The sequence below is a fragment of the Halichoerus grypus genome, chromosome 3, assembly GCF_964656455.1.
Source record: "Halichoerus grypus chromosome 3, mHalGry1.hap1.1, whole genome shotgun sequence".
Classification (NCBI taxonomy): Eukaryota; Metazoa; Chordata; class Mammalia; order Carnivora; family Phocidae; genus Halichoerus; species Halichoerus grypus.
Window position 1 is genome coordinate 45,908,017 of NC_135714.1, and position 10,643 is coordinate 45,918,659.

General features: G+C 41.2%; 1 long non-coding RNA gene across 2 annotated transcripts; it reads right to left on the reverse strand.

Moving 5' to 3' along the window:
* Positions 1-497: 497 nt before the first annotated feature.
* Positions 498-10,011, reverse strand: LOC144381348 (uncharacterized). 2 transcript variants are annotated; one of them, XR_013446359.1, is made up of 3 exons: positions 9,424-10,010; positions 4,202-4,507; positions 498-3,594 (listed from the first exon to the last, which is right to left on the reverse strand). It is a non-coding gene; the product is annotated as an uncharacterized LOC144381348 (long non-coding RNA). The 2 variants fall into 2 exon arrangements; XR_013446358.1 differs by having other exon boundaries at positions 498-4,507; positions 9,424-10,011.
* Positions 10,012-10,643: the final 632 nt, after the last annotated feature.

Consider the following 10,643-nt stretch of genomic DNA (forward strand, 5'->3'; position numbering starts at 1 on the left):
CTTTCAAGCTGCCATCATCTCTTGCCTAGATTTCTTTCCTAGCCTCCTACTTATCTTCCTTAGTTTATTTTATTATTTTCCAATCCATTTTAGATGCAAATGAGTCAATTTTTAAATTTAATTTTTAATTAAATCATATCACTCCCTACTTAAAACCTCAGTGGTTGCCAGTTGTTCTTTCAATAAAATTAAAATCCCTTATCAGACTACATGAACCAGCATGACCTAAGTCCTGCTTTATGTTTTGCCACTTACTTGTGCTTTAAGAGTGGTGATAATCTTCTGTCACCTCCATGAACATTCCAAGTCTTGTACTCAGAGCCTTTGCACCTGCTCTTCTGCTCAGAAGCTCTTCTCCCAACTCTTCCTGACTGGCTTATTTTCAGTCTTCCAACTGTAGCTCTTTAAAGCTGCTTTTCAGAACTGCCCAGACCTTCCAGTTTCTTCTAAAACAACACACAGTTCATTCCCTTTATTGAAATGATCACAAACTATAATTATCTTGTTTGATCATTTATTAGTTCAATATAAATTTTCCACACTAGGGATGTAAGCTCCAAGAAACAAGAGCCTTGTCTGTCACTATATCAATATCTAGGGAAGTACCATACACTTAGAAGATTCTCAGTCAATACCTGCTGAATCTATGACAGCCTGGCTGAGTGAAGTAATTACATAAATACCTGATTAAGGAATGAGTGAAAGAAACATCCAGTTTCTAGAAGCATGAGATCCTTCAGTTCTTAAAAATTGCTGTTGGATACAATTAATATGCAGTATTTCCCAAGAAGATAATAATTTAGGAAATTCCTGATCTGAGTTACACATTTTTGCTCAAACTTTATATCCTTTTGAATACATAGTTTTGAATGAAATGTAGAGGAAGACAAAACATCTTGTTCTGAAGATGTTATTAGAAGCAATTAAAGGAAAGGATGTCGTGTAGGGATTTTTTCCTGAAGAAAAACTAGATTATTTTATATTTCTTGAAATATTTTGATGAATAGTGATTTAAACTAAATGTTGATGACCCTATCTATTTGGCTCGGTCCTTTCATCTCTTACTCATCTAAAATGGGATCAGATTTCACAATTAAGTAAGACCCTTAGGGCATTGATTTTCTGTTAACCAAATTGCCTTAAATTTTTTTTTTTTAATTATTTTGGTTTCAGATCTTTTCCTGGATATTCAGGAAGTGAAATGGAGAAACAACAATAACAACAACAAACAAACCTTGGAACCTGCTTGTTTTAAATAACTGTGTGAGTTAATAGTGTAAAGCCTCCCTATATTTAGTACATAAAAATGGTTTTAGATATGCAGAGAGGAAATTCCAGAGCTTTCTGACCTTATATAGCAAACGCATGCAATAAAATACAAAATGGCTTTTAGGGTTTTTCACAGTCAAGGAAATCATCAGTTACCAAATTTATAATTCTTTTGATTTTCTGTGTTTTTGAAAAAAATTTCTGCCTTTTATCTCTCCAAATATAGCAGATTTGTGACACTTTTCCAAAAGGTCATCAGTTTTATAGACTCATTTATGGACTCATAAATTTTAAAAATAAATCCGAGGAAGATACTATAATTATCCCTGTTTTACAAATGTGGAAACTAAGACACAGAAAAGTTAATTAACTTACTCACAGTCATAGAAATAGTGACAGATCAGTCTCACTTAGTCTCACCTTCTGTGCTGCAACACTATTTATTTGTTCCCTGTTTGCTTTTCTGAGTAACTTTGGTGTCATAATCAAAGAAGATTTAGAGAGATATTTTATGTAATGAAATTTAGCAAATTTGGCATTTTGAAGTTTTTCTATTAAATCACATGAGTCAGTGGATATAGTATGGGATTTGGATTCCGATTGTTTTCTTCAATATGAAATGAGAATAATAACAGTGCCACTTGTACAGAATAGGACTTCGTAGGTTTTCAAAAATGTAAGATTTCTTCTATCACCTTTCATCAGGGATATGAATTATCTTAGGTCTGATTCCCTAGCAAGAAAGCCTGAGATGAGATTCAAGTGTGAGTGATTGAGGATATCCTTTAGGAGAAAGCAACTGAAGTAAGCAAAGTAAGATTAGGGGAAGCTTCTAAGCAAGAATGTGAATTTAACCTTAGCCTGATTGCATGGGAGCTCTGGAACACCAATTGCACCTGAGAATCACTCCAGGAGGCAAAGGGAGGAGCCATTTTTATAGCCTTGTCTGTCATGACCAGTCCTGGCTCCCAGCTACAAGTGCAGGATGGGGATGAGGAGCAATGTGCTTTTTCTACAGGGCAAGGTGGCTCCTGTTCAGCCATTAGGAATTCTCTGGAGAAGGGGCAGCTGTGTACCATAAACACCCAGCACACAGCAGATGGGGGATGCCTGCTTTAGCTCTAGTAAGGGGACCTGTGTGGGACCCCTGAGTATCTACTATATTAAGGGTGTCTAGAATTTGATATCTCAGTTCACATGTGTCACAGGAGTTTTTAAGTCATGGATAATCTCTTTGAGTTTAAATTAACCACTGTCTGTGTGCATTTGTTCATTAGCATAGCGACATTGCTAAGGTTTTCACAGATTAATTCAAAAGTGGATGAGATTTTCTAAAATGTTCCTAGACTTGGAGCTTTGAATCCTAACCTTTATTTTTTGCAGTTAGTGAATTATTAAATAATTAGCAAAAGTCTTCTCCCATGTAACAGTGACACAAGTTGCTGGTATTATCAGCATAACATGCTTTAGAATTAACATGAATTATACTGTAATTACTAATATAAAATATGAATGCCTATAATAGCTTGCTAACTGCAGAATTGTGGGGGGTTGTCCTATTGACAAGAGCAGTAGCTTAAATTGACTTCATTTTTCCTATTGTAGTTTACTTTTAGCAGTCAAAAAATTATAATACAGAGTAGGTGTAATTTTGGGAGTGAGTCAAATTTTAATAAAATTGTGTATTTCTTAGACATCTTTCTGTCGACCTCTGAGAATCGGGGACCTGGGGCAGTGAAGGAACTGAGAAAAAGAGACGACAGTATAGCGAGACACAGGGGACCCCGAGCAAACAGCGCGAGGCACCGAGGTTTATTTTCCATAGTCTAATATACCTTCTACAATGACATAGGTCTATAATGATTTACAGCAGGGGCTTAGTAAGGCACATTCTTCCACGTACACAGGGTTAGTTAAGTGAAGCAGTGGGAGTGGAGAAGGAGTAAAGAAATCTGTAACTGGCTGTGATCAATTAATTGTAAACACCACTGTACTCGGACCTTAACACAGGATAAGAGAACAAAGAAAGGAGTGCACAGTGTGCTGTTTACAGCTGGCTTCCTATCTACAAAACATCTTCTGCTGTGTACTTTAGAACAGACCACACACATCCCAAGGGCATTTCACTCTGATCCTTTCGGGTTATTTTTAACCCTGCAATCTTGAGTTTTCTCAGAGATCTCGGAGTCTGAACGAACATGCACCAGTGGTCATTGTGGCGTTGTTTCCTACAGCTCCCCATTTCTTTTTTCAAAACAGCTGCTGCCATAAGCACTCTGTGATGGAGGTTTTGGGCATTCACTCGTTTTTTGAAAGTACTGTATCCTATGAGAAATATAAGGCAACATTAAAATTGCGAAAAGTGAGCTACTAAAACTATGGGTGTAATGTAATCACATATGGTGCTATTCACATCCTCAGAACAGTTATTTAAAAACTTCCCATGTGGGCCCCAATCTACCACCATTCTATTATTTAACATAAGGATTTTTCCATGGGGTCCCCTGCAGTGGGACCAGTATATAGGCTCAAAAACATAATGTTTATAGGAGATTGTAGTACGGACAGGTTCATCAGATTTTCCCAGTGTGTTAGTTGTGCTGACCTCACTAAAATTAAATGATAAAGCGGTCATTATTCCCATCAAGGTTCTGTATGATTTGGTCAGGGGAAGGATATGGGCCCAAGTTTGTCCGTGCAGGGGGAGACATATTTTTTTCTGTCCCAAGCATAAGGGTAATGTTTCAAATCCCAAAGAGATACTTGTAAGAGTCCCTTCTTCTTCTGGTTTAGATGGGGGTACAGAGGACCAAGGTGCTGGGAGACGAGTAGAGTCATTTGTAAAAACAGTAGGTCCATATTCTGTCCATTCGACTAGACGCGACAAGGGAGGATGCGGTTTGTATGCCCAGTAGGCGTGTTTTTCACCTACCGCAGAGGTACATGTCACCACCGCTAACATAGCCGGGAACAAATGTTCAGGGGTTTTGGTAGATCTGGTCGTCTCCAGGACTCGCTCCGCCCTCTGAGTGAGGGTCTTCAGTTGCCCCCAAGTTGGGGGTGTCGTCAAGGGCAATTTTCGTTTTCAAGGTCTCTTCAAGGAGAGTGTTGCCATCTCTCAGACAGGGGGCTGGGTAGTCAATCCCTGCAGCAGCTGAGAGACCTCTTCTGTTGTCTTTATCGCCGGTCCTGGGCCGGACTTTCCGAAGAGGTATCCAAATTGCTCCACTGGATCCATCTGGAATGACACAAGCATAACCAGGGCCTCGGGTAATTAATTTCCCGGGCAACCAATTATTTTCCTCATTTTTTATCCACACCGGTGCGTCCTGAGTTGAGATTGAGGCTGGTGAGAAATATTTGTCAGCTCTAGTATATGGTTCTCCTTGGGGTAAATTTAAAAAATTTAAAATAAATAAGGTTTGTGCCCTGACGTCTCGGGGGGAGATTCCCCCTTTCTTTTTAGACATAGTTTTACGGAGTTGTTTTTTAATGGTGGCATGCGCCCTTTCTACTACAGCCTGTACTTGAGGATTATACGGAATACCTGTGATATGCTGTATTTGCCATTCTGCAAGGAATTCTCGTACTTTTTTGCTAGTATATGCTGGGCCATTGTCTGTCTTGATACAAGTAGGTAACCCCATAATAGCAAAACATTCAAGCAAATGAGAAATGACATGCCCAGCCTTTTTCCCCGTCAAAGGAGTAGCATGAAGAAATCTTGAAAAGGTGTCTATTGTGACATGAATATACGAGAGGCGTCCAAAAGGGGGAAAATGAGTAACATCCATTTGCCAAATACAGTCAGGAGCTGTGCCTCTGGGATTGATACCCGCAGGATGCTCAGTTAAATGTAGAGGTCGACAAATAGGACAGGAAGAGACTATTCGCCGGGCAGAGCGCAAGGATATTTTATAGTGTGAATGAAGGCGGTTGGCGTTGGTATGAAGATGGGCGTGTTCTACTTGTGGAGTTTCAAAAATAGGAATAGCCAATAAATCAGCAGACTGATTTCCCTGTGTAAGAGGTCCAGGGAGGTTAGAATGAGAGCGGATATGAGTAATGAACAAAGGGAGAGTTCGAGATTGAATTTCTAATTGTAATTCCTGAAGCAAAGGGTTAATGATAGAATGAGTTGTGGAAATAAGAGCTGTTTCCAAAGGCACAACAGTGCCAACTACGTAAGCAGAATCAGATACGACATTCATAGGATAATGAACATTCTGCAATAAGAACAATAAAGCTGCAAGTTCGACCTGTTGAGCAGAAGTGTAAGGGGTTTTTATGGAGCGCTGAATAGCAGGGCCCCAGACTCCAGCGCGCCCGCAGGAAGAGTCATCAATAAAGTATGTAGGAGCTGAGGGGACTGGGGTGTTACGAACTACGCGATTTATAACCCAGGCTTTGCACTTCAGGAAGTCCCATAGTTTACCTGACGGATAGTGGCAACCTATGCGCCCAGTATAATCAGCAAGAGATATTTGCAGATCAGTAGAGAAGGGAAAGACTTCCTTGAAAGATGTAGAAGAGATAGAAACAATGAGCGCTGGGTCAAAACCAAGAATTTGAATAGAATGCTTTCGTCCTTGGAGAATGAGTGAAGTGACAAGAGATAGATATAGAGTTAACAGTTCGAGAAGTTTTTGTATGTAAAGTCACCCATTCGAGAGGTCTGTCTTCTTGTGCTATGACACCAGTCGGGGAATGAGGGGTAGGGAAAATAAGAAGCAGCAGGGGGAGAGAATCATCATACCTGGAAGCAAAGGCAGTTTTTAATCGCTCCTCAACAAACTGCAGTTCGGCCTCTGCCTCTGAGGATAGAGTGCGAGGACTATCTAAAGCAGAATCACCTTGTAAAGTGTTAAATAAATTTTGTAATTTTTAAGTTGGAATCCCTAGGAGAAGGCGAATCCAGTTAATGTCTCCTAGGTGTTTCTGAAAATCGTTAAGTGTAAGGAGGGTATCCCTACGAATTTGCATTGTTTGAGGTTTCACTGTGGTTCTATCTACCACAGTACCTAGATAAGAAGCCAGAGTAGTTGTTTGGATTTTCTCCAGGGCTATTAAGAGACCGGCGAAAGTCAAATGTTGGGAAGTGGCCTGATACACATCTTGTAATTCGGTTTCAGTTTGTGACGCTAGCAAAATATCATCCATATAATGAATGATATAGGATTGAGGATAATGATCTCTTACAGGTCTGAGGACATGGCCAACATAATACTGACACATGGTAGGAGAATTAGTCATGCCTTGTGGCAAAACTGTCCATTGATATCGTCTCATTTGTTCCTTATTGTTAGTGCTGGGAATAGAAAAGGCAAATTTTTCCTTATCCCCAGGGTGAATGGCTATGGTATAGAAACAATCCTTACGATCTATTATTATCAATGGCCGTTGTTTGGGAATGGCTGTAGGAGTGGGTAACCCAGGCTGCAAGGCACCCAGAGGCCCCATGATGGGATTAACATTCCAAAGGTCTATTAAGAGCCTCCACTTACCTGATTTCTTTCTGATAACAGAAACAGGAGAGTTCCAAGGAGACTGTGAAGGCTCGATATGTCCTGCCTGCAATTGCTCTTGAACAATTTGCTCTAAGGCCTGCAGTTTTTCTATCAGAAGGGGCCACTGAGGAGTCCAAACTGGGGAAGAAGTTTTCCATGTTATTTTAATAGGGGCAGGCCTCTTTTCCTCAATGGCCCCTAGAAAAAAGGGTAACCCAGTCCAGCCCTATGAGTTTGTCCTTGGGCAATGATAGGCTCCTTTATTCCTTGATGTTGTCTGCCTAAGCCCTGTCCTGGCTTATAGCCCATCTTTGTCATGATTTGATTAGCTGGTTGACTTGGGGGGGATGATTAGCTCGGCTCCCCATTGTTGCAAGAGATCCCTTCCCCATAGATTAATGGGGGTTTTTAAGATGAAAGGCTGGATAACTCCTTCTAATCTGTCTGGTCCCTCACATTTAAGTGGCACACTACTTTGTCGAATTTCTTCTGCCGTCACAAAACCTATTCCTTTTACCGAACTAGAGGTTGCTGCGTGGGCCAGGTATTAGGCCAATGCTGGGAGGCTATTACTGAAATATCGGCTCCAGAGTCTACTAGACCTGAGAAAGTCCTTCCTCGAACTTTAAGAGTAATAGAAGGACGATTAGTCTGAGTCAATAATGAAGCCCATTTAACCATGAGAAGATCAGTACTACCAAATCCTCCTCGTCTGATCTGTTGGGACTGACCAATTTGTACATAGGGCAATAATAATAACTGAGCAATTCTATCTCCTCCCTTAAAGGTCCAAGGAACCCGAGTCTGTGCGACCATCATTATTTCTCCCTCATAGTCAGAATCTATTACTCCAGTCATCACCTGGATTCCCTTAAGATTTAGGCTAGATCTTCCTAGCACAAGACCCACGGTTCCTCTTGGTAAAGGTCCCTAATAACCCGTGGGTATTTTTTGAGGCCTGAGACCAGGGTGAAGATTTACTGTAAAAGGAGTGGTTAAATCTACTGCGGCACTTCCCTGAGTGGCGGGACTGAGTGATAACACGGAGAGTTTATGTGCGCAGCAGGAAGTTGCTGCTGGAGAGGCGACATATTGAATGCCCCGTTGTTGTTCGGGGCCCCGGGGTGGCCCTGCATCCCGTTTCCCGACCTTAATGGGAGTGGGTTACCTTGCCTGTCAAATTTGGATTTGCATTCCTTGGCCCAATGTTTGCCTTTGCCACAACGAGGGCAGAGGCTAGGGGCGGTATTAAAAGGAGAATTGGCTCTAGGTTGGGGGGCTTTACGGCATTCTTTCTTGACATGTCCTATTTTTCCACAATTATAACATTTTATATCCTGTTGTTTTTGTAGGGCCATGAGCTGAAGGGAGGCTATCCGGGTTTGATGTATAAAAGTGCCAATATTTCTACATAGACAAAGATAATCGAGAATGTTTCCTGTTTCTCTATGTGGCCGGATGGCCGCTTGGTAGTCCTCATTAGCATTTTCAAAAGCAAGCTGTTTAGCAAGTGCTCTTTAGCAGGTTTACTATCGACTTGGCGGTCAATAGCCATTTTGAGCTGAGAAATAAAATCAGTATATGCTTCTGTAAGGCCTTGCACGATTTTTATATAACTTTGCCCCACTTCCCCTGAAGGGGTTAACTTTCTCCAAGCTGCGAGGGCGATTTCAGATACCTGCGCTGTGGCTGCAGGTGGGGTGTTAACCAACTGCTCTCGAACATCTGAAAAGGCGCCAGAGCCAGTGAGCATTTCAAAAGAAATATGATGCATGGCTGGGTTAGCCCGATTCGCCCGGACTTTCATATAGGCAGCATCCGATAATGACATTTTCCATTGTAATAAATCCTGTGGCTTAAGGCAAGCCCATGCAACCATATGCCAATCATGAGGGATCCACTCCCCAGAATTTGCCCAAGCTTTCAAAATCTCTATAGTGTAAGGTGCTGTGGGTCCATACGAGTGGCAAGCCTTCTTTAGTTCCCTTAAAGCATTTAAATCTAATCCCTCATAGACGGGACCAGCAGCTTGTGTTCAGTCTATGGGGAAAGCCATAAATAGATCATTAGCCCCTTGCCGTCGGAGTTCCTTCTCAAGAGGCGAGAGAGCTAGGGAGGATCGTTTAAGAGGAAGTAAATCTACTGTGGAGGGAGGTTGATCATCTTCAGTGCGGTCCTCTGTTAAAAGCGGAGGGGCCGTGGGTGACGGCCGGGACTGTGAAGCTGCGAAAATTTTTTTACTTTCAGTCTTAGCCTTTTCTAAAGTCTCATCGTCTAATTCATATGTGTGTAAAGAGTTGGTAGTTTCTTTAGCAACCTCAGCTGGGGATAACTTATCCCCAGTTTCCATAGTATTGATCACCACTCGTACTAAAGCCCAAATGGGCCAGAAATCAAGGGGAATCGTTTCACTCTGCCTCATAGCCTTCAAGACATTATTTTTCACTCGGACCCAAGTCTCCTCATCTAAGGAGCCTTCTTCCAGAAACCAAGGATTATATTCAACTACTGTTTCCAAACATTTTTCTATGCGCTGCTTAGTAACTTTAGCTCCATATTCTTTAAGAAAATGATGTATTAATGCAACAAAACCTGATGCTTTTGAATTTGATTGCCCCATAACCCTGTAATAAACTTTCCTACTTACCACCTTCTGTAGGGTTCCTATTGCTGGCCGATCACTCCTTGACGGGGGCTTCAGGTCCCTGTTCGGGTGCCACTTGTCGACCTCTGAGAGTTGGGGACCTGGGGTGGCGAAGGAACTGAGAAAAAGAGACGACAGTATAGCGAGGCACAGGGGACCCTGAGCAAACAGCGCGAGGCACCGAGGTTTATTTTCCATAGTCTAATATACCTTCTACAATGACATAGGTCTATAATGATTTACAGTAGGGGCTTAGTAAGGCACATTCTTCCACGTACACAGGGTTAGTTAAGTGAAGCAGTGGGAGTGGAGAAGGAGTAAAGAAATCTGTAACTGGCTGTGATCAATTAATTGTAAACACCATTGTACTCGGACCTTAACACAGGATAAGAGAACAAAGAAAGGAGTGCACAGTGTGCTGTTTACAGCTGGCTTCCTATCTACAAAACATCTTCTGCTGTGTATTTTAGAACAGACCACACACATCCCAAGGGCATTTCACTCTGATCCTTTCGGGTTATTTTTAACCCTGCAATCTCGAGTTTTCTCAGAGATCTCGGAGTCTGAACGAACATGCACCAGTGGTCATTGTGGCGTTCTGTTTCCTACATCTTTCCAGTAAATTGTTTATCTTTAAATTTAGGCAAATATGTCCCATGATGGAATAATCAACTCTGAGGTCCCTCCTTTACTCCTCACGTTCCTGACACCTTACCCACTTCCCAGGATCCTTCCATGTTCTATCTTTTGTCATTCCTCAATTTAGCTTCACCAAAAATGTTTTTGAGAATTAAATAAGTATATTCTCCCTCCTCCCTGGCATGTATGCCATAGCTTTCCTTTTTCTTGTAAACAAGGCTGATTTATTAGCAATACAGCTTTTCAGATATACTATGCTAGTTATACCTAACAAAATACTGGTATTTTTGTTGGTATAAAAGATTATTTCAGTATTTAAAAATCAAAAAACTAAATCACTTACATCTTGAGAGATACCCAGAGAATCATAAGCTACATTCTATTTTTGTTGTTGTTGTTTTTAATTTAAATTCAATTAATTAATATACAGTATATTATTACAGTTTCAGAGGTAGAGTTCAGTGATTCATCAATCTTATATAATACCCAGTGATCATTATATCACATGCTCTCCTTAATGTCCATCACCTAGTTACCACATCCCCTCACCCCCTCCCTTCCAGCAACCCTCAGTTTGTTTCCTA